This window comes from Schistocerca serialis, chromosome 7 (genome assembly GCF_023864345.2).
Source record: "Schistocerca serialis cubense isolate TAMUIC-IGC-003099 chromosome 7, iqSchSeri2.2, whole genome shotgun sequence".
In the NCBI taxonomy this organism is placed as follows: Eukaryota; Metazoa; Arthropoda; class Insecta; order Orthoptera; family Acrididae; genus Schistocerca; species Schistocerca serialis.
Genome location: NC_064644.1, coordinates 123,227,122 through 123,250,495, shown reverse-complemented (window position 1 = coordinate 123,250,495; position 23,374 = coordinate 123,227,122). Strand labels below are relative to the sequence as shown.

General features: G+C 41.9%; 1 protein-coding gene across 8 annotated transcripts in view; it reads left to right on the top strand.

Moving 5' to 3' along the window:
- The window catches only part of LOC126412101 (transcriptional enhancer factor TEF-1), an 802,315-nt gene that overhangs the window by 510,334 nt on the left and 268,607 nt on the right, over positions 1-23,374 (top strand). The window contains exon 1 of one of the 8 annotated variants that reach the window (XM_050081529.1): positions 18,490-19,440. The exons of the other annotated variants lie outside the window; for them this stretch is intronic. The gene's annotated coding sequence lies outside the window, so the exon portion shown is untranslated. Of the gene's footprint in view, positions 1-18,489; positions 19,441-23,374 lie in introns of those variants that run through there. 8 annotated transcript variants of the gene reach the window in all.

Here is a 23,374-nt window from a genome sequence, read left to right as displayed (position 1 = left end):
AAACAACACGGACTTGGCCATCTTCGATTTTCTTTATACCTACATTCTAAGGCCAGTTCCGAGGCCTCATCGATCGAGAAATTATAAGTACAGCGGAATTCCGAGGAATCTTCGCGCAGATTTGTGTCTCCAGCACGCCCATTGATAGTGTCACGTCGCCCTTTTCAGTTGTGAGCGCACAGTGACCAAGTAAAAGTGCCTAGCATAATGTTATCTCCAGCGAAGTGAGAAGCGCACCTTGCCATTCGGTTTCTTCATGCTTCGAGCAAGACGTACAGATGTTCGTGATGTATGTGGGTGAGGGAAGGAAGCGAGTGTCAACCGACGATGATCAGTGAGTGGACTAGGCGATGTGAGGAAATCGTTTACGGAGGGCAATTTAGAACAAGCCAAGAGGGTTGTTGTCAGGTATCGTCCTGCGTGACAGTGCTCGGCCGCACACTGCAGCTGCAAAAATGGCGCTCCTGCAAGCGTTTGGGATGGGAAGTATTTACTCACCCATCACGCAAACGGACTTGGCTCCCTCTGTTTTCATCTATTGCTCGCATGATTAGCTGGCCTTGAGCGCAGCATTTTGGCATAGCTGCAGACGAAACGGAGAACTGGCGGAAAGCACATGCGGCTGCCTTTTCCGACGACGTTATTATAACGCTACGACGGACGTCAAATTTGGAGGGAACAATGTAGAGAAGTAGCTGGAAGATGTAACTAAATATCGCAAATATATATATATATTTTTTTCCAGGTGGTTTCCATTTCGTGGTTAAGCAGACCTGGGAGGGGGGAAATAGCCCTCATATATTACCAAGTTACTGCCCCGAAACACGGTACCATTTGCAGGTTACCTCGCTATCGGCTTCCAGTGGCAACGAAAATTACAGTTTCAATATTTTTACCGAATTAAAAAATTTCACATGCTATCATAATCTACTAATTAAGAGGTATAATTTTATATTAAAGCCTTAACAGAATACGACAAATGCTACCGTTAGAAACTGCATGTCTTGAGGCTGCGTAATCAACGGTGCGCAAATATCAGGAATATATTCATCCAGTACTTGAGAGCGAGAGCACTTAGCGACGAACAAACGAACTTAATACATACCTTCAAACTTGTACGAGACTTTTTCTCGCTGCCCCTCGCCCACGAAGTCATGAGAGGAAAAAAGTTTGTCGCTTGGTACATTTTCACTGTTCATGCAGTAAAACTTAAATGTCAGAGGCGAAACGTTTTAATTTATAACTTTGTTACTGCTAACTACTCGTATATTCGCAATACGCTTCCCAGACAGCGTCCACGTAAATCACTGAAAGGACCTCCAAAATGATGTCTTTTTACGACACAGTTCAGGAGATATGACGGCATAGATATTGAGAAGTATGGAAAACTACCTTTTGCTTAAAATGGAGCGTAAATTATCCGGACTATGCTCTATGTAGTTGGGTAAGGAGAGTGATGACTTTTCACTCGCTCTTCAGTGTACCAGCAGACTGTGAGCATAAAAAATTTCCGCCAATTGACAAGATTTGTGGGTTGCTTAATGCTAGTCTCGTCACGAAGTCCCTGGTTCGAAACTCGTTAGTATCAAAATTTTGTTACTTTTATGTAATGCTATATGTATATATTAAATCACGAAAATGATAATTAAGCATTTTAAACGTGTTTAATAATTAACTAAATAAAAAAATTTAATTTTAATTACTAATCTCATGAAAATAAATTGAAATATTATACAGACACGCGAAATAATGAAACTGTATGCGTCAAAAACACACATCCATCTCTAAAAGTAAAAAGGCATTTTTTCTATTTGATTTTTCACACATTTATACCAGATTTTAATTTATCGTGAATTCTCACATTTTCATATGACTAGATATTAGTAACAAAACTGCTACTTTTATTAATATCTTAAAATTCAATATATGGTAAACAACTTTCCCTTTTTATGATAAATATAGAATTTACAAGTAAATTACTGATTGCGAGAAGCCAGAAAGAGTTGTGACTAAATCTTATATGCTACGCCACCACCTACCAGTGAATCTTGTTAATTGTTGAAAATGTGTTAACACTTAACAGTGCTCGGAAATCTTCAGAATTTAAAAACTGATTTTTTTCCTCTCGAGTTTTCTTAGGGTTGAGTCATACGACGGCAGAGTGTTGATGTAAAATTTTGTAACACCTAAGCTGGTTGCGTATGAATAAAACAGTAAATACAACTTATGCTGTTATCCTTACTACACGTAAGATAATGGAAAAGGAAATGTGCAAACTAGAAGAGACTTTAGCCTAATTCTTACAAAGAGAGAGAGAGAGAGAGAGAGAGAGAGAGAGAGAGAGAGAGAGACGGGAACTGCAAACATCCACTGTTAATAATGTTATTTATGCAAAGCTGCACCGGTGCCGATTTGATCACCAGACGTCTTTTCACGTTCGATTTTTGATGTCTGCACCTGGTTGTTGTAAAAAGTTTCTTCTTCGTCGTGGTAGCAACAACGAACTCTGTCAAAAGATTTCCAAGCTCTCAGACACAGTTTATTTCTACATGTGAAAAGAATGGAGAAAAATAGATTAACTGAAAATTTCAATTACATTAATAAAAATCATGGTTCAAAGGTACTCAAAAAGTCTGGTTCAAAGATACTCAAAAACGCTTTGAAAAGTTGGACATAATTGAAGAACACGTTCAAAACCGAGACAAAATTCACAACAAAAATGAAGAAACTTCAAGGGTTTTCGAGAAATAGGGAGGAAACACGGAAGAATCTTCAGTCCGAAACGAAAACACCAGAGCGAAAAAATTAAAATGTTCTGTGATTGACCGTATTCGACTCAAGGAGAAGAGTTAAAACAGCACAAACAACTTTTGAATGTAAAAATGAGTTTGTTTCGTGCTAGTTACGTCGAAAACTTAAAGACGTTATATGGTACTGTTCACGGTCGCCATTTTTTTAAACAGCAATATTAGCACCGACTAATGAAATGAAATGATCGTATGGCATTGTTGGCCGGTAGGACCCAAGCGGGGAAGTTCGGCCGCCGTATTGCAAGTCCTTTAGAATTACTGTGTCTTCACACAGCTGACGGATCTCTACATATCAAGTTTCGACCAAGTAGCAATGGAGAGAATGGTTTGCAAGGACTTTTCATATTTGCCAGCCCGGGGATACAGTAATGAATAAGGAGAATTTGCAATCATTACTAGTGGAATTAATTGTACTGCAAGTAACTGAGTAAGTGGTAAGTGGTGGGGGAGCGTGCGAGATGTTTGAAAAGGTGTTTGGGTTTGCGGCAGCGTGTGGTGCGTGTTGACGACAGTGCGGAAGGCGTGGCGCCGCGGGCGGCGGCGGCGGCGTTGGCTGCCGCCGTGAGAACCTGGCCGCCGGAACCTGTTCCAGCCTCCAGCGGCCAGGTAGACGGCGCGGCGGTGTTGCCGCTACGGCCGCGTCTGCGCCCGCGTACGGGCGCGCTAGAGCGCACCCACTCTCCATTTCATTCTGCCCCTACTGGCCGCATCGTCCATTTGTCTAGTCTTCTCTCCTCCACAGTGTGTCCGACGAAAAAGCTGCTGACTGCGGACTTTGTCCTAGCTCAGGTTGCGAATCTCTTGATGTTTCTGTAAAACTACGACGTTTTGCAGATTTTAGGTCAGTTCACACTTCACACTTCACTTAACGGAACGGAACGTTCAACATATACAATCGCGGCATGCACGCAGGCTGTCTATGGAGCGGAACCCAACGTAACGTCCTGTCAGAGTCAAGATTTCTCGGAAAGAAAGTTTTGACGTCGACGTTTTTAGGGAGAACGGTGTCGCCATCGAAGTTCGGCAATTTTCGACGCTCTCACTCGTGTTATAGTAGTCGATTTCGAGGCTTTTGCGTCTTAACGTTTATCTCATTATTTTGCGTTGTTTTCGTGACATTGTGCAAATGTTCCACGATGACCTGGATTTTTGTTTCCGTTGTCTCTCTTTCCACAAGAGGCCAGATACATGGAAAATGTTTGAGAGCAGATACTCAGCTTTTTAGGGAAAAATACAGGTTTTTATCTTTTTTATCTGTTGGAATGAAAACTAGACGCAAATCATAAGGTAAAACGGTGCTGCGTACTGCGTTGTGAATATACTTAGATTTACCAGCCGCTGTGGCCGAGCGGTACTTGGCGCTTCAGTCCGGAACCGCACTTTTGCTACGGTCGCAGGTTCGAATCCTGCCTCGGGCATGTATGTGTGTGATGTCCTTAGGTTAGGTTTAAGTAGTTGTAAGTTCTAGGGGACTGATGACCTCAGATGTTAAGTCCCATAGCGCTTAGGGCCATTTGAACCATTTTTTTTTATACTTCGATTTTTTTGCAGGCATTAGGTTGATGTATGAGTTCGTAGCATTTTTCCGCAAGTTTAATAAACCCAGCAGGAATATGATTCAAAAATAGCAAATACACATAACGGAGACTTTAGTCATCAATAATAATTTATCCTTTGGCACCTTCGAACGTTGTTCGATAGACAGGGTTCAAATGGCTCTGAGCACTATGCGACTTAACTTCTGAGGTTATCAGTCGCCTAGAACTTAGAGCTACTTAAACCTAACTAACCTAAGGACATCACACACATCCATGCCCGAGGCATGATTCGAACCTGCGACCGTAGCGGTCGCCCGGCTCCAGACAGTAGCGCCCAGAACCGCACGGCCACTCCGGCCGGCCTTGATAGGGGAAAAGGTGAATATCTGAGGGCGCAAGATCAAGTGAATAAGATAGGAGGACAATGATTTTCTAACCCAGCTCCAGTATTGTGTTTTTTGATAACCTAGCAGAATACGGACAGACGCTATCGTGCAGTAGCATCAATTCACGCATCTTCCTAGTCATTGTTCTTTGGTTGCGTCTGCAAGACGTCTCAGTTGTTGACAGTATGCTTACACCTCGGGGAAGCAACTCGCAGCACACCACACTGTCGCTGTTTCACCAGGTGCTTAACATCTTTTGTGGATGTGCGCAGGGCTTTGTACGGGGAGTTGGGCTCGCTCATTCCTTTCTCTTCATTGTGTTAGCATACAGACACCATTTCTTGTCACTAGTAATGATACAGGATAAAAATGGTCGGTGTTGTCCACGAGCCAATTGATTACGAGCAAGCAGACATGCGTATATGACCTCCCACTGATTTTGTGATACTGACTTAGAGCATACGGTACTCATACACCGATTTTTTAACCGTCCCCATCGCATGCGAATGTCGCACGATGGTGGAATGATCACAGTTCATCACATTTGTCGGTTCTTGACTACAATGACGTGTGTTATTGTGGATTAATGCGTTTGAACGTTCATCATCAAACGGGTAGGCCTGTCTGGACGTGGAGTCACTAATGTCAAAATTATCTTTGTTGAAACTAGAACCATATTGTTGCCACGCTCTGTTCAATGGCGTTATCCACATAAACGGTGCAAATGTTTCTGGGTGTCTCTGCTCCTGTCTCCCCTCTATTGAAAGACAGAGGAACATGTCGAAAATGTTCAGCTTTCTCCACTTGGCAGTGCAGTTTCTACCGTCCACAGTTCCATTCACTATCTCCAAATGACAATATGTAAGTTGAAATAGTAACAGTGAACTACAAATAAAAAATGACAATCGATAAATATACCCATTGCAAAACAAAAACGCTACGGACTTATGCAGCAATCAGATACATATTTCGCCGGCCGCGGTGGTCTAGCGGTTCTAGGCGCTCAATCCGGAACCACGCGGCTGCTACGGTCGCAGGTTCGAATCCTGCCTCGGGCATGGATGTGTGTGATGTCCTTAGGTTAGGTTTAAGTTGTTGTAAGTTCTAGGGGACAGATGACCACAGATGTTAAGTCCCATAGCGCTCAGAGCCATTTAGATACATATTTCCTACTCCCAACAGTGCGTAAAATTTATCTTCGTCGTGACATCGTTCATGAATTTTAGTTTGTCCACTGATAAACCGTACTGTCATTGTTAGTTCCGCAATGCTGCAACTACATGACAACTTCTGTAGCAGAGTCAGTCTCTCGTAACCTCGTTTTCACAGAAGCAGGCTAAGCGATGAGACGTTGTATGGACCTTAAATCTGATATGGACTCTCCACTGTTTCACAGTGCCGCTCCTTCCCTTGACGGTTGAACGACGTCCAGTGTGAATCATCCATTGTGAAACACACGAATAGAACCACATCTGCGCATAGTCCGCCGCAGAGTGAAAATTTCATTTTGGAAACATCTTCCAGGTTGCGGAGAACGGCGTCGGCACACGGACCGTGGTTTCGAACGTCAACGTTGAGCGTGCCTAATTGAACGTGTTGTTCAGCGCTCAGAAACGATGCGACTTGTGCGTACGGTACGTGTATCGCAGCGTGGTATACGCATCGCAACTTGCTCCAGCGCCAGTTGTGGGATGTTTATAGTTTGTAAATCACAATGTTTTACGAAATGGGTGCTCGTAAAATTCCGACGTAAGCTCTATTTAAGCTCAAATTTCCTCCATTGTCCATATGCTCGTCACCTTGTTCGGTTTGTAGTATACATAAATAAAAACTTCAATATCCATGGATATGTTTCAAGACAAAAAGTAAAGTACCATGTCCAGTCTATAAGGGCATCGGCTCATAAAAGTTCCATTACAAAAAGTGCGATACAAATTTACAATAGTTCTCTACATAAAATAAAAATTATTTCATCATTCTCACTTTTTTATAAAACCATAAAGTCATTCGTACCTGATCACTGGTCCTCTTCAGTAGTAGAGTCTTTACAACATGTGAATTACGAAACTTAAAAAGGGGCAAAACATCTCACTACAAGTAGTGCAACAAATCCTGTAGATTAAACCAGTCGAACAAACTCACTCCTCAAAAAGAGTGCACTTACAATTACATAACGTTGAATATTATAGCATATACTTACACTAAACTAATAAGAAAGTATCAGAACCTATTAAAAATGCGAACCACCACCATATCACACTTCTCGTTACGAATCAATAACGCCACTCACTGCTCTAAATCGGCCACAAATGTTTGGAAGCCAATCCTAGCGTGTTACCATCTCCTAAAAGCTTTAATCGTAGCTAACTGAAAGGTAATTATAAGTAATTGTACGAAGGACAGTGCATTTTTGATGCGCATCGTCAACGTGACGTTGCCATCAAATGGTATGCTGTCATAAGACGCAGTTTACAATAATTGTTTTACATCGAATATGATATTACAGCGAATCATACATTTAACGACAGGTCTTCGAGAGATTCTCAATTTGCTAGTGCCCAGAAAGGGATATTATAAGCTTCAACTGAATGCCAATATAACGCCACGCAAGTCTATGCTGGAAGAAGGTGGTTTGCATGTGATCTAAATGGCATTCTGCCGTTTCATTATTCGACGTTCAGACGCACGTTCAGAATGTCTGACATGCTAGATATTGCTGTGCACTTTCGGAAAGACTCCCCAACGTGCTATTCCGCGCTGTGACGTCAAAAACTCGGCACACTCAACACTTGCGCTAGTTCTGCAAGTTTCGCAGGAGAACCTCTATGAAGTTTGGAAAGTGGGAGATGAGGTAATATCGGAAGTAATATGTGAGGACGGGTCGTGAGTCGTGCATGTGTAGCTCAGTTGCCAGCTAAAGGTAAAGATCCCGAGTTTGAGTCCCGCCCCGGCACTCAGTTTAAATCTGCTAAGAAGTTTCACATTAGCGCACGCTCCGCTGCAGAGTGAAAATTTCATTCTGAAAACATCCCACAGGCTGTGGCTAAGCCATGTCTCCGCAACATCCTTTTTTCCAGAAGTGCTGGTTCTGCAAGTTTCTCTGGGGAACTTCTGTGTTGTTTGGAAATTAGGAAATGAAGTACCGGCGGAAGTAAAGCTGCGAAGGTGGGTCACGAGACGTGGTTTGGTTGAGCACTTGTCCGGCAAAGGTTCGGCAGAGTGAAAATTTCATTCTGATTATTACTTGTTATTTGTACCAAATGGCCAGTCCTTTTACTGTGGTATGAAGAGAGGAGTTAAAGGTTCCTTACGATGCCCTGAGACCGAAAATTCCCTTGGAATACATCGGTTTTGGAGTTAAATGACAACTCAAAACTGAAAAGCCACCATCTCGTTACCTCCAGAAAGACCTACCTGGGCTCACGTAAGAAAGACTTCGATAATAATCCATCCCGTGATGATTAGCTGTTGGGATTTGCACAGCTGTAGCGACACATTACTGTGTGGGTGGCGTCAGTGTTCTGTCTATCTTCGTAGCATGTGGTTCTGACTCTTTGATCTGGGTTCAATTCCCTGTACAGCCTTTTTCTTCGCTAGGAGAACAGTTTATCAGGTACTTGAAGAAATAGTATTTTATCTCGCCTGGTAAAGCCAATACTAATAGCCTGGAAACAGTACTACGCTAACAACGTGCCCTTAGTCAGACACATCTATTAACGGCTTTTTGCAGGGGATAACGTAGCGGTCGGTTGGCAACGAATTTTTCGCGAAACCTGACGTCGAGTTTTGAACAGAATGTGACTATGTAGTTGCGTTGGACTTGAAATCGCCGACCTCTGAAATTCTGTTTGAAAACTAGTATCAAGAGAGTGCAATTTAAGAATTGGCAGCATACACTCTTGATGCTGTAGGGCGGAGGACACATCGTTATGTCACCCCGCTACAGGTCAAAATTCCTCGACAACAATAAAAAGGCCGCGAGCTGTGGTGGTAATGCTACAGCAGAGTCTACACCTAGGAAGGGCACCCAAACTAACCTAAAAAATTTGTGAGAATGGTACTGGAGCGATTAATTTACAATACAACTACAGTCGCGGAGCCAAAGATTTATATTTTTACGTAAATGATTTCACAGCTAAATACCGGAGAATCAACTAGCATGAGAACTAAAGCGTCTGTAAAATGCCAAGGTAGTCTAGAAAAAATTCTCCCTGTGATTAACACGGGAAGTTTCCATTCGCTTGTGTAATGGCATGCCCGTATGAGTGAGATTCCAGCCTGACCACTAACTTTTCAGTCAGTTAAAAGACGCACGTTCACAGTGTGGCCGTACCTGCTGTCAACTACAAATCTGACAACTTTCGTGAGTCCACGGGTACAACTGGCAAACCTTAGTAAGCTGAGCAAGGGAATATGGGAGAGGAAGATCTTAAAAAAAGTTTCTACAAAAATATGGGAACAGTTCAAGAAATGCGTGCTTGAGCGTGAAATGCAGATGCTAGCCAAGCCTGCAAACTGCGATACTATGTAATATTTCGCCACGAACGACATCTGCGCAATGTCTTCAATTCTTGCAAGTGTCCGTCGTGCTCAGAACAGTGTTCTGTTTACTGGTAAGTGTATTATGTCGGGGTTATGTGGATTCGCACGTTGGCAGATTGTTGGTGCTCGCATGGTGGGGCTTCTGTAACCAAAATAGTCGAAGTATTTGTTGTTTCAATAGGCACCGTATCGAACGTTCATGCAACACAGAGGGAAAGCGGAAAAACATGATCATCCACTAATTCACAATGCGGACACAAGTGTGTTAAGTGAACTTGATGGACGGTCATTGAAGAGGATCGTGGCTGACGAAAAATGAGAGGAAGACAGCTGCAAAAGTCCCCACATAACTGAAAGTCGCCCTTGCGAACCTTGTCATTACTAAGACAACACGAAGGGAACTCATGAGTAGAAAATTGCAGGGCGAGATGAAATTCTAAAACCACTAATAAGTGACGAAAATGCCTGTAATAAGAAGACATGGTGCCGAAGCCATAAAACCTGGCGTATGGAGCTAAGTAATTCACTCGGATGACGTATTTCACAGTGTCTCCAACTTATGGCCGAATTTGCTTTTAAGTAGTGAAACGTGGCGGGGGTTCGGTGGTGATTTGGTCAGGCTTACCATTGTGTCCCATGCGCCCCTTGGTAATTCTGCTTGGTCATCAGTACCAAAGACACTGTGACCACTTTCGTTGATCATGTCACCCCCCCCCCCCCCCCCCCTCCCCATGGTAAAATGTTTGTTTCCCAGTGCGCATGCCGTGTTCCGAGACGACAGTGCCCTTGTTCACACAGCACGCATCGTCCGGGACTGCTTTTTTGTACAAGAGGATGAATTGTCTCCTGCTGTAACCACCAGTGTCGCTAACTCTTTTCTGATCCCTGTGTGGCTCCATCATCGAAACCAGAACTTGCCACTATTTTCAGGAAGAACAAATGATATAAGGTTCCCTTGATAAACCGTACAGGAGTTGTGTTCGCCTAGTCAGAGACGACTGGAAGCTGTTTCGAATGCCAACGGGTTCCTACACCGTATTAGACATGGTAGCGTGTTGTAGTTTTAGTGTTTACGTATTTTGCCGAAACCTTATTTCACAAACGTAGTCGGAAAACAGTAGAGAGAAACCGCATTCCCCTCATAGCCATAATACGTAGACTTGCGTTCATAATGTGTTGGTTAGTGAAATACTGATAATTATGTGTGCACTCTTCGTTTTTATATCATGTTAAATTATGACACAGTCAGTGTTGTGATTGTTGGTATTATAGCTCTTGAATTAATTGCATGGTACATGTACTTCTCAGTTTTATGGAAGAACGCATTTCAGATGCTATAATTTTCTCAATAAGTTATAGTTTCTTGGACATTACTGTAAAACGATGTACTAAACACTGATTTAAACAAATTATCATTATTATTATTATATTAAAACATTTGTTATATTTTATTGTCCTTTTTAAAACATTGTGCAACTGGTGTGTGCTAAGAGTGTGTGCGTAGGGGGGGGGGAGGGCGGGAGGGAGTGGGGGGATTATTAAATGACACGCCCGAGTAATAAAAAGCACGTCCTTAGCCCCCTTCCCCCCATATCCTCTGAGAACCGAACCCTGGGTTCGTGCCTGAATAGCAACAGTAGGTACGCCAACACAATACTGCCATGAGGCGTTAGGGTACTTTGGAAATTAAAAAGTTGGCATGTTTCACGCAGAGGCTACAAGAAGCCAGACTAGTTTGAATCTAAAAGGAGCAAGGCGGAATAGTAGTCAAGATGCTGATTCGAATTGGGGGTGCGGTGTTCAAATTTCCGTGCAACCATCGAGATTTAGGATTTCTCTGTATGGATGAAGAGAACACCTGGTTGGTTTCTTTAAAGCGACACGGGTGATTTCCTTCCCCATTCTTGCTCAGTCGGAGCTTGAGACCCAACTCTAACGACCTCGTGTCGACAGGAGGTCAAATCACAATTTTCTATTCTTCCGTGGTTTTAACCTGTTTCCGTCTGCCACGTACATTTCCGAAGTTTGATCATTATGGACGGAGATGGGAAAATTTGCTAAGGGAGGAATCCGGGCAATATGCGCTCGTGTTGGGGGAGCCACGGCTAATTCGCTTGTGAACATTCACGCTTAGCGTCGCGAAAAATTGCAATTTAACTCGCCGCTGGGCAGCACGAGCTTCAAAGCCGACACCCACAGTTAAGTGCGAGCCCGACAATTTTTCCCTCCTTAATAGCCGCATCATTAATTTTTGAAAAAAGTAAAACGGACGTGCTGCAGTTCTTTTCCCTTCATATACTCATCAAAAAATATAAGTATTTATTTTGGCCGTTAAATCTGTTTTTTTTTTTTTTTATTATTATTGGTTTCAGGCAAAGCCGTTTCAGCAGATACAGTTACAAATTTCTAGGAATGAATGACTATTGATTCTCAGTTGAAGTGGTGTGAATACACAAACGTACTTGTAAACAGAATGTCATCAGCATGTTATGCCCTTAGAATCCTGTCATCAGTGTGTAACATGTACTGTCTTTTAGTTACATACTATTCATATGTACACTCAATTCTTAGCTATGGCATTCTTTTTTGGGGAACAAATGCACAAAATATGAACAATTTTCAAACTACAAAAAAGAGCCATAAGAACCATCAATAATGGTAGTCGAGCTCATTGTAAAGATCTGTTCAAAAGCCTGGGAATTTTAACTGCTCTGTGTGAATACATTTAGCGGTCAGTTGTACAGATAAAAATGTGGTAATTAAAGCACAAACCGTTGTGTCCATTACCATGGAACAAGTGCTAGACTCAACTTACATTTGCCAAGAAAAAATAAACATAAAACTGAAAACAGCATTTTCTTCCAAGGATTAAAACTGTACGATAAATTACTAAAAGAGATAAAAGGAATTGCAAAAATACGCTTATTTAAAAAGGCAAATAAAAAGTACCTGTTATGCAGTACTAAAACAGAGTAGAGGTTTGGTAAAAAAAGTTATACAAATAAATAATAATAATAATAATGATTATAAAACATCCAACATACTACATAACACCTTCAAACTAAGTTTTTTCCTTCTTTTTTTCATTTTATAGAAAAACTTACCCAAGCTATGCATTGCACAATACTAACACCTCTTCCTCCCTCTGAGCTCAACATCTCACACATTATAGAGGGATGCTGACTCAGTTTTTCAGGATAGCAAATGGGAAGTTGTGGTACAGAAAATGCCCTCCCCCCTCCCTCTCTCTCTCTCTCTCTCTCTCTCTCTCTCTCTCTCTCTCTCTCTCTCTGTGTGTGTGTGTGTGTGTGTGTGTGTGTGTGTGTGTGTGTGTGTGTGTGTGTGTGTAATGAGTGAAGTGTTATCAAACAATGTGTGTATAGTATGTGCAGTGACTGATAGTGAGATATGCGTGAACATCATGGCATTAAATTAGTTATTAAATTATTTGTAAAAAAAAAAAGTATTGTATACCAGGAGTAAATGTAATGATTGTTTCTAACTAGAAGTCTGTAAATGTATGTGTATATGAATTAGCTTATTTTAAACTGGTCTAAACTTATAAATACTTTGACATGTCCTATATCCTGTAAAAAGAGATGTACATATGAATAAAGCTGCTGCTACTACTACTACTGCTACTACGACGACGACGACGACGACGTCGCATGTGACACAAATAGGACTTCTGTCTTATTTCATGACAAAATGTAAATCATAATGTATTACATACTAAATTGTATATAGATAACATTTTAAGTTATCTTTTACAAAGACGGGTGAAACGGCAAATACACTTGGCAGCCAACTATTCGTTTTAACCAAGAGAAAGAGAAAAATACAATTTTGAAAATTCTATACAGTACAATGGTTCTTGGATGACTGTACATATTCTAAAAGTACGCGGTAGCAAAAATGTTCTCTTCAACGAGGTAAGAATCACCGCTTGAAGAAAATATCAATTTTAACAAATGTATTGTTTTATTAGTATTTGATGTGCTCTTGATCTATTAATAGCAACAGTATCTTTTCTTGAGACTGGCGAGTTGAGAAATGAAAGATAGTGTGGAATCTGTAGCTGAATCGCCCAAAATCCAGGATTCTTCACTTCTTCAGTATGTCCCGATGTCTATTCGCAGCTTTTGCAGCAGTCTCCATATAGCCTAAGATTCTTAATGACCTGACAGTCTTTTTACAATGTCTGTACATTCTGAATAGTTGGAAAATATGAGGTTTCTGATTCTGCATGATTATCTCTTCATCTTTATTAAGTGGTGTTTGATAGTATTGTAAACTATTCGAAGACTTTAGCTGAGGTGATTGAGGTCAATTTTCGTGGATCAGCAAGTGAGGCGAGTATACACGTACCTGTAAATGTAGCAATCACACGTCGTATTTCAAATGTACCTATACGTGGAAGGGAAAGTAGCTCGTGTGCTGGGTTGGTTACAATCAGCCTGTGATTAATCTGCAAATTCTCTTTCGGCGAACGTCGGCTATCCTCACAAGATCATGCATACGGTTTCGACGTATTCTCCAGCCGAGAGCTAGAATAGTTGCCATCAGTGTTTGAGGAATTGAACGACGTTCTACTTGTAGGTTTCCGAAGGAGAGTTCTGTCTTGATGTCAATGCTTTGGTTTTGATGTGTTAACAGGCTGTCGAAGGTGATTGAGACCTGGATGAGTTACCTTGCAGCTTTCAGTGTGCATCATTATTTTGTAGATTAAGATCACGTAAAGCAAATCCGGAATACCCTAAATGTTAGGGGGTTCAACTGCAGGCCCACCAGTGCTTAAAAAACAATATTCATCGAAGTGTGTGTTTCCCATGCACGTTGAGTAACGCTTGGTGATAAATTTTCTCCGACATCATCTCGTCAGAGTCAACTGTGCGAGCAATCGTTTGTAGATAACCTTGCCAAGCTTTTTCCGGTTTGAACGCTCAGTTTATGGCAAGTTTCTGTCCGCGGCAATGATTATTGTTTTTTTAATTAGCATATCGCGAAATCTCTCCTGTGCATCCGTTCGGCTTTTCGGATATTCTATCCTGGTGTTTTGTTGTTCGATGATGATAATTGTTGTCTTAGACTACACACTCATCCGTGCTTTCTGTCTGAATGTCTGAAGATTCCTCGAGAGACCTCGCTTCCAGTAATCAACAGCTTCTGCAGTGGCACAATCTCTGAACCGGTTTCACCAAGAAAATCATTTAACCCACTTTCACTTCCGAGTTCGTGTACTAATGGTGCCTGTATACCATTGTCAGTTTTTAAAACGTAATTTACACACACCGTATTCACAGCGGAACACAATGTTGCTGGGAAGGTGCAGAACATACACACTAGGGTCAAAAGAATCTGCAGTAGGTGTTGCTATGATATTAACAGAAACACATGGCCATAAACCGTCGTAAGACCCAGGCGCAGGTCCATTGTTCGATTCTGGGGGTCACAGTCTTTTACTCTCTCTCTCTTTTCTATCCATCTCCTTTTCTCTTCACATCTCTTTCTTTTCCACCCCCCGGCCACAAATACAAATACTGCATTACTGTGCCCCTGATTTTATTTGTAATAAGAATAAAACGTATAAAATGTTTTAATATAATCATAATATTTTGTTTGCAACAGCGGTTAGTGCAGTGCTTTTACTTTTTTTAGAGGGGGTGGGGAATATGCTCCCAACCTCGAAGATCCGCGATTGGTACCAACATCCTCTACTAGATTTCACTCAGTACTGTATTTGTTTTCTTGCATGTTCAATTAAGAAACAAAACGTATAGTGTCAAAGTGAACCTAGGAGTACATTTGTAGAGTTAATACATCGTATCACCTGGAACTATGATTCGTGGGCCAAGAGAGTAATGAAAAATCATCTTCCATCTTTTATATCGTCAGAGGAAAGGGATATGATATAACTAGAGACTGTGTTAAGAAACGAAGAAATAGCATCCAACTGATAATGTACAGCAATTTTAGTAATAAATGTAACTATCCATGGTTATAGCGACCGAAGACTAATAGACTTCGTCTCTCAGCAGTGACAATAGAGTCCTAGGCATCAGTTCCGTAACGTTAACTAGCAGAGAAAACGGTTTGCTAAATTCAGTTTGATTTCTTCAGATGTCTTGCTAAATCCTTTTCTATGCACAAAATATGAATACAATAAAAAACAAAGATCTGTTGGTAATATGTGTACTCCACAACTTTCAGAAACGAAGGGATCAGAGGTGTCCTAGAAGTACTGGTAATTAGATTGTATTTGAATTATAAGTGTCATGTGGGTGATAGTCATTTGAATTTGAAATAGACTTACAGGGGTCAAATCTGGAATCCGAAGAAACTAAGAATATTCGTAATCTTATTGATTCGATGCATGCATTTACACGCTGGACACACGTCAGGCATGATTCGGAAAGAAAGTCACTATATGCTTACGTTTCAGAACCAAACACGACCTGTCTCACTTTCAAAAGAATTACAGCATGACAGTATAAAATACAGCGGCCAGTAGAACGGAGTTCCACTGCAAGGAGCGCAAAGTAATTTGGCTAAGCCTGTCTCGTGTAGAAGCGTTTCCGGCGATTAATTTGTCATGTCGCCCATAATAGACTGCTTGTTAAAGGCTGCCGCTGATTAGAAACATACAGTGACTGGTACACTCCTTCAGTAGCTTTTATACCTATGTGACCACCACTAAGCGTTTCGATGGTAATGCCATCACCATCGGGTGGGGTATGGTACATTTATGTAGATCAGTTTCTTTGTGTACACATGTGTTGCCTGTTTGGCAGGCAGCGCTTTGATGAGAAGAATGTGTGTGCCGTCTTGTTGTGGTGGAAGAATGTTAGCATTATTTAAAGCATTGAAAGGATTTATATACTTTTCTATGAGTAGGTGTAAGCTGTATTTACTACTTACCCGGGCGATCGTATTTGTTATACACTGCTTTAATGAACTCCACCTGTATGTCACAACGCGAGAGCCGCGCGGTCTTGGGCGCATTGTCACGGTCAGCGCGGGTCACCCCGTCGGAGTGAGTGTGTGTGTGTGTGTGTGTGTGTGTGTGTGTGTGTGCGTGCGTTTGTTGTCCTTAGCGTATGTTAGTTTAAGTTAGCTTAGGTAGTGCGTAAGCTTAGGGACCGATGGCCTCAGCAGTTTGGTCCCTTAGAACTTACCACAAATTTCCATTTCTTTTTTTTCCACGATGCGTGTTTCAGTGTTACAAAACTGAAATAAGTCTCATAGTCCAAAGATGTTTTCTTTCACAAAATTTCTGGCCATATGGCAAGAGTTGCTTCAAAGATATAGAGATATATTGTTGTGGCTTCTTAGTTCTGTACTACCATGTATTCGCCTAGATAAGCAGTAGGTGTATTTTGCACATAAATGTACAGAAGCGTAACCATCCTTTCAGTGCTTTAAGTAAAGCTAACGTTTCTGCACTATGCCACAGACCTGTCTGTGAAATAAATAACAGGTGTACGTCACAAAATGGTTCAACAATGTAAAAAGTGAATGTTGTTGTTGTTGTCTTCAGTCCTCAGACTGGTTTGATGCAGCTCTCCATGCTACTCTATCCTGTGCAAGCTTTTTCATCTCCCAGTACTTACTGCAACCTACATCCTTCTGAATCTGCTTAGTGTATTCATCTCTTGGTCTCCCTTTACGATTTCTACCCTCCACGCGGCCCTCCAGTACTAAATTGGTGATCCCTTGATGCCTCAGAACATGTCCTACCAACCGATCCCTTCTTCTAGTCAAGTTGTGCCACAAACTTCTCTTCTCCCCAATCCTATTCAATACCTCCTCATTAGTTATATGATATACCCATCTAATCTTCAGCATTCTTCTGTAGCACCACATTTCGAAAGCTTCTATTCTCTTCTTGTCCAAACTATTTATCGTCCATGTTTCACTTCCATACATGGCTACACTCCGTACAAATACTTTCAGAAACGACTTCCTGACACTTAAACCTATACTCGCTGTTAACAAATTTCTCTTCTTCAGAAACTCTTTCCTTGCCATTGCCAGTCTACATTTTATATCCTTTCTACTTGGACCATCATCAGTTATTTTGCTCCCCAAATAGCAAAACTCCTTTACTACTTTAAGTGTCTCATTTCCTAATCTAATTCCCTCAGCATCACCCGAGTTAACTCGACTACATTCCATTATCCTCGTTTTGCTTTTGTTGATGTTCATCTTATAGCCTCCTTTCAAGACACTGTCCATTCCGTTCAACTGCTCTTCCAAGTAATTTGCTGTCTCTGACAGAATTACAATGTCATCGGCGAACCTCAAAGATTTTATTTCTTCTCCATGGATTTTAATACCTACTCCGAACCTTTCTTTTGTTTCCTTTACTGCTTGCTCAATATACAGATTGAATAACATCGGAGAGAGGCTACAACCCAGTCTCACTCCCTTCCCAACCGCTGCTTCCCTTTCATGTCCCTCGACTCTTATACTTCCATCTGGTTTCTGTACAAATTGTAAATGACCTTTCGCACCATGTATTTTGCCCCTGCCACTTTCAGAATTTGAAAGAGAGTATTCCAGTCAACATTGTCAAAAGCTTTCTGTAAATCTACAAATGCTAGAAATGTAGGTTTGCCTTTCCTTAATCTAGCTTCTAAGATAACTCGTAGGATCAGTATTGCCTCACGTGATCCAGTATTTCTACGGAATCCAAACTGATCTTCACCGAGGTCGGCTTCTACTAGTTTTTCCATTCGTCTGTAATGAATTCGTGTTAGTATTTTGCAGCCGTGACTTATTAAGCTAATAGTTCTGTAATTTTCACATATGTCAACGCCTGCTTTCTTTGGGATTGGAATTATTATATTCTTATTGGGAAAAAAAGTGAATACCATAATCAATACCGACTTCATGACCGTGGTTCTGAAATGAAAGTGGTTGTCATCTCAACATAGTTCAGGATCTTCTACGGTCTGTATAATCTTGACTCCTGATGGTTTGGACCATCTTGCATACACACTGGAATAGCAATGAGCGCTGCGCCGAATGTGCCGTGTATGCCGTTGGCGAGCTGGGAGGCGGCTCGCGGCCCGGCCTGCAGTAACGGACCCTCTGCTGGCCGCTGGCCGAGACGCAGTCTGGCCGTCGTCTGGCGAAGCGGCAACGCCGCCGCCCGCCGCCCGCCGCCGCCGCCATCTGCAAAGGAAGCCATTCAGCGCCCCCGGCCGGGCAGTCACGCTTTCAAAACCACTGCCTCACCTCTCGGCTTTACGCAGCTGCGCCCACGTTTCGTTTCCTGGACTGTCTTGCGCGGGTGGGTGGACGACACCAAAAGTTGCGGCGTTAAATTTCTCTTGTGGACCGTAATGTTCCTCTGTGTGCCGTACTTCCCTTATTAGACTAACGCAGTGGCAGATTTGACGCTAGGAAGCAACAGAGCCATTGGACTTGTTGAGCCCATACAAGAGTGTCTCTCAACAGCTTTGTGATCCGAGAGTGAGTTCGTACCGGCGTAGGGGCGAAGCCGCATCTTAAGGAATCATGATGTCTTCTTTGACACGAAACATCGTACCTATGTTTTAAAAATAAATAGCCGTTTCAATGCGTTCGGTTCTAGTACACTCTCCAATTGCAAATATGTCTCGAGTTCGTGCATCTTAAAACATAGCTGGATTCGTAACTAATTCGGCAGAAAGCTGTAGGTTTTTACTTCTAGTTGGAGCAACATTAGTGTATTTACATAGTTATTCTGATGTTATTATCGGACACAGGCGCCGCCCAAATTTGCCAAGTTGTGTGTCACCTAGACCCGAGTCAGCGTCTAGAAGATCTGCAATGAAATCATACAAGTATTCGATACCTGCGCACGCATGACGCAGCCTTCGGTGACAGCATATCCGCCAGTGTCTCCTCGGGACATCGTCAGGCAGTACGTTGATGCAGCACGGCAACACTGTTGGGACATGTCAGGATAATTCTGATCGACTGTTGTCTATTCAGTACTGCCGACGAACTCCCGTTGGGTTTTATGGTATGGAGAAAAGCATCGCATCTGAAAGTGCTCAAACCGACATCTGCTGACGGGTACAGGGAGGGCTTCTCCGTGCAACTCCACCCCAAGTAATCACACGTGTTGCTGGTTTCTCCCAGCACCTCGCCTCGGTGCCAGCGGATCAACATATGGTAAGTCCAGAAATCACATGTGCTAATACAGGACTCTTCTCTTACTCGATGTATTTACTTGGTTGCCAGCCGCGTTCCTTTGTTACAAGGCACGCTCCTGTAAAACGACCTTGTCGGGGCATTGTAATTTATCAGTTGGGACTTCTTAGGGGCGTTGGAATGCTGCTACTGAAGCATTATTTTCTCCCTAAACGTGTCGTACGTTGCGTAAACAAGGCGTCGACGAGGTATCTCAGCTCACGCGTCACAGGTGTAGCTTTGTGGCTCAGTGGTGCCACACTAGAAATCTAAAGGACAGAGGTTCGGGCCCAAATCGATGCAAGGGTTATTACTGTCACGGATCACATCTTCGACCGCTAACATGGACTTGTTATTGTGAAAAATAATAAATCGCCCCATGGCTTGGAGTCCACTTCAGGTTCCATTGTAATTAACTAAATAAGTCAGTTAAGAAGTCATTAAAAGCAGAAGCATACCATCTCAATAGACTAAGCTCAGTAAAACAACGAGACCTTCAAACTAACCTTCCGGTTGATGACTTCTTTAGCTTAGCATTTTCGCGATTCTCATAGGTCTACTGTTACCAAACATACATTTTTGAAAGACTTTCGCTAATGGTCCCTCCTAAGGAAGCTCTAATTTAGATGCAACCGTAACGTGCTTGTAATTAAACATTTACAGCAACGTTAAAAAAAATGTTGCTTGTGCCAAACAATTTTGTGAAGGTACAAAACTGATGAAATTGCCGTAATCAGGGTACGTTGTAATGAGTCATATAGAGACCTTGGTTATTGGCGGAAATGAACAGGAAAATGTAAAATTCTAGGCTCCATGAAAAGCAACGAGGTAATAACTGTGGACTACACTAGTAATCGCCTATTTTGAGGTGACCCTTTTCTGATCAGTGATACTCTACGAACTTCGGGCCGCTGCGGGATGCTGACGATGGTTGCCAACCTTATCTACGTAGCAATATTATGCGCTGCATTAGTAAAGCAGCCATTGTGAAAACAGTGTTAATTCATTCAGGTGTTGTGTTTAGTGGTTGTTGTTGCTATCATCGAGGAAAATGAGCGAAGATGCTGTATCTGGTCATTCTAGCGCCTCGCCACCGTCTTTGGCACTTGTGCAACACATTAAACCATTTCATGTTCGTGTTTATAGTCTGGCTCCCTGTGCCGGCAGGGGGGGGGGGGGAGGAGGAGGAGGAGGAGGCGGGGCTTCAACCGGCAGTCAATGTTCCATGAGCCGATCACAAACTTTCGCACTCAGCGTCCTCTGCGAAAGGGCCACCATAAAGTTTGCGACTCAGCCCCTTTTCAGATCAACTTTCTTGTGTCAGTTGACTACTTCGGACGAGTGAGTCTACTGCAGCGCCCGTGGCGTTTTATTCATGTCCTGGGTCTCGTCTGTGTCGAGTGGTCATTTTCGTCTACACGTTAGCGCCAAAGTTGCTTCTGTTGTGAGAGCTGGTTTTACAACTGAACGGCGAAAGTGAGGTTATGAGAAACTATTCCTTTTTCGAAAACATCGAAATACAGTAACAAAATGTAGGAACAAGCAATGACAGTAGCGTTTATTAATGACGAAAGCAGAATTCATGATGGAAATTCTTGACAAAGATGGTGTGGTAAGTTCTCTACGCTCCTGAGAACTGAAAGAATAGGGAAAGTGTCATCCAGACATTTCAGAACATTTACATTTACTTTCTCGAGTACATATACACTGACAAACGCATCGAACAGTATCTTGAAACCGGTAAATAGCGCCTCTTTGCTTTATCCTTTGTATCTTCTTAAGTGCCAAATGACAACAAAAATTATTTTTTTCGCCGATTAATTCTAGTTTTTCGCTGTTGAAATAATTATCATTAAAACACGTTTACCGATTTACTTTCTTATCTACGCATAGCATAGGTTTTTCCTCTGTAAAACGTAAATACGCCTGTGCTTAAAATATTTCGTCTCTTGCGGGGAAACACTGATACGAAAAAATACCACGACCTTGACTATTCAGCGTGTGACAAAAACAAAGTAAACAACATAATAAAGATAAAGAGGAAATGAAAGCATAAAATCCTAACTTCCGTTCTTAACAAACGTCGCTATAATTCTCCGTTTGTGCGCATGCGCGGGGAGAAGTGTACTCAGAAATGCCCCATACTCGGCCTCTCGATCATTGACGTCATAAACATACCCGTCGTGGTTGGATGCTGACATTCACGCGGGCGCTTAAGAGACACACTTCGATTAGTCTATTTTGACAAGAAAGACGCCATTGTAAAATGGGCTTTAGTTCGTGAGTTAGTTCACCATGTCGCACATATATCAGAGGCTAACAATGTATTGAGATGTATTTAAACATATGATACGAGGAAAAAAAACACCATGTACCACAGATATTCGCAGAATCTAAAGCAGAAGGACAAGGGTTATCTACAGGGCAGGCAATGTAACTAACTCATTCAAACGCCCGACCGATTTACTGAGCATTTAATTTCTCTTGAAGTTGGTTTATAAAGTTCGCCATACGATCATGCAATTGACGGAATTATTAAGTTGCCTCAAGGAAGGAAAAATATTCATAAAATGGAAAGGTTTCAGTTATTTATTTATTTGTTTATTAGGATCTGAGGAACTGTCCAACCGAAAATAACTTGGTCGTGGAACTAGCTTCTACACAGTTTACGCATTACTGATTACAAAATTGATAAGCAAAAGAATTAACGAATTAATATACAAAAAATATGGGAGTTTACGGATAAATGACTCATTTTACAGGAAACTTTTCAAATAATTAAAGAACTTCCTGCACAGAATAGAAACTTGTTTTTGAATATTTGGGCGCAACTTTTTTCAGTTCTGCTGGAAGCCTATTGAAAACAAAATATTCTGAAAAATGCACTCCTCTCTGTACAATACTAACGAAGTGTTACAGAAGCGTTGATCGCTTTTCCGTTTAGTGTTCCCAGAAAGAATGTTGCAGTTTCTAATGAATGAGCGTATACTGCCAATTACAAATGTACAGGGACCGCAGAAATAGGATTTCGAAACACGTAAACAACAACCTACACAAAGTTCGCGAACTCAAACCTTACATGAGTCTGGCAGCCCTTTTGTGGGCGAAGAATATTGTTGCTGAATGCTCAGAGTTGTCTGAAAATATAACATCATACGAAATATAAGAGCGGTAGAAAAAAAGCTAAGCAAGCCTTCCCGTTTCATTGACAGAGACGTGAAGATCATTCTAATAGTGGAGATAGCAGTGGTTAGTTTCCGCTCGCTCAAGATATTGATCGTGTTACTTCCAAGATGGCCACATCACTTTTTGATCATCTCGGGACAGTAAAATTCAATTTAAAAGCATATTAGAGACTGTACGCACTGCGCTTTCCTGCAGTTTAGCGGTACTGTGTTCTCTGAACGGCACTTGCTTATATTACCGACTTCCCTATCAGCTATAGCATTTATATTACGTTCCACGTCCTTCACAGTAATTTCAATATTTTCATTACACTGAATATCGGTGAGAGATCCAGGCCTAGATGCCTTTAGCGACATCTTAGACATTTTCTGTTTATGTGAAATTTACGACTATATCTTCAAGTGAATGAAGGTGTTTGTGTCAGCAACTGATTAACTTTCTTGATCGACAGCCCACGTTTCGGGTGCGCAACTTGATCAATAAATGCCTTAACATGAAATTATGCTTCTGCAGCTACGTTTATTGGAACGAACGATTTATTAACTGGTATCGACTGAAACGATGCATATACAGGAATCTGATAATAGTCTGAGCAGACTGATCAGAGTGCATGGTATATAGACAGCTAACAGCCAGAAATCTGTGGCCACGTGCTGCACTTTCTGTTGTCGACGTTGCTTCAAGTTCGAAGACTGGTTCCGTTCTCCGTGCTGCTCTGTCTCGGGGAGCG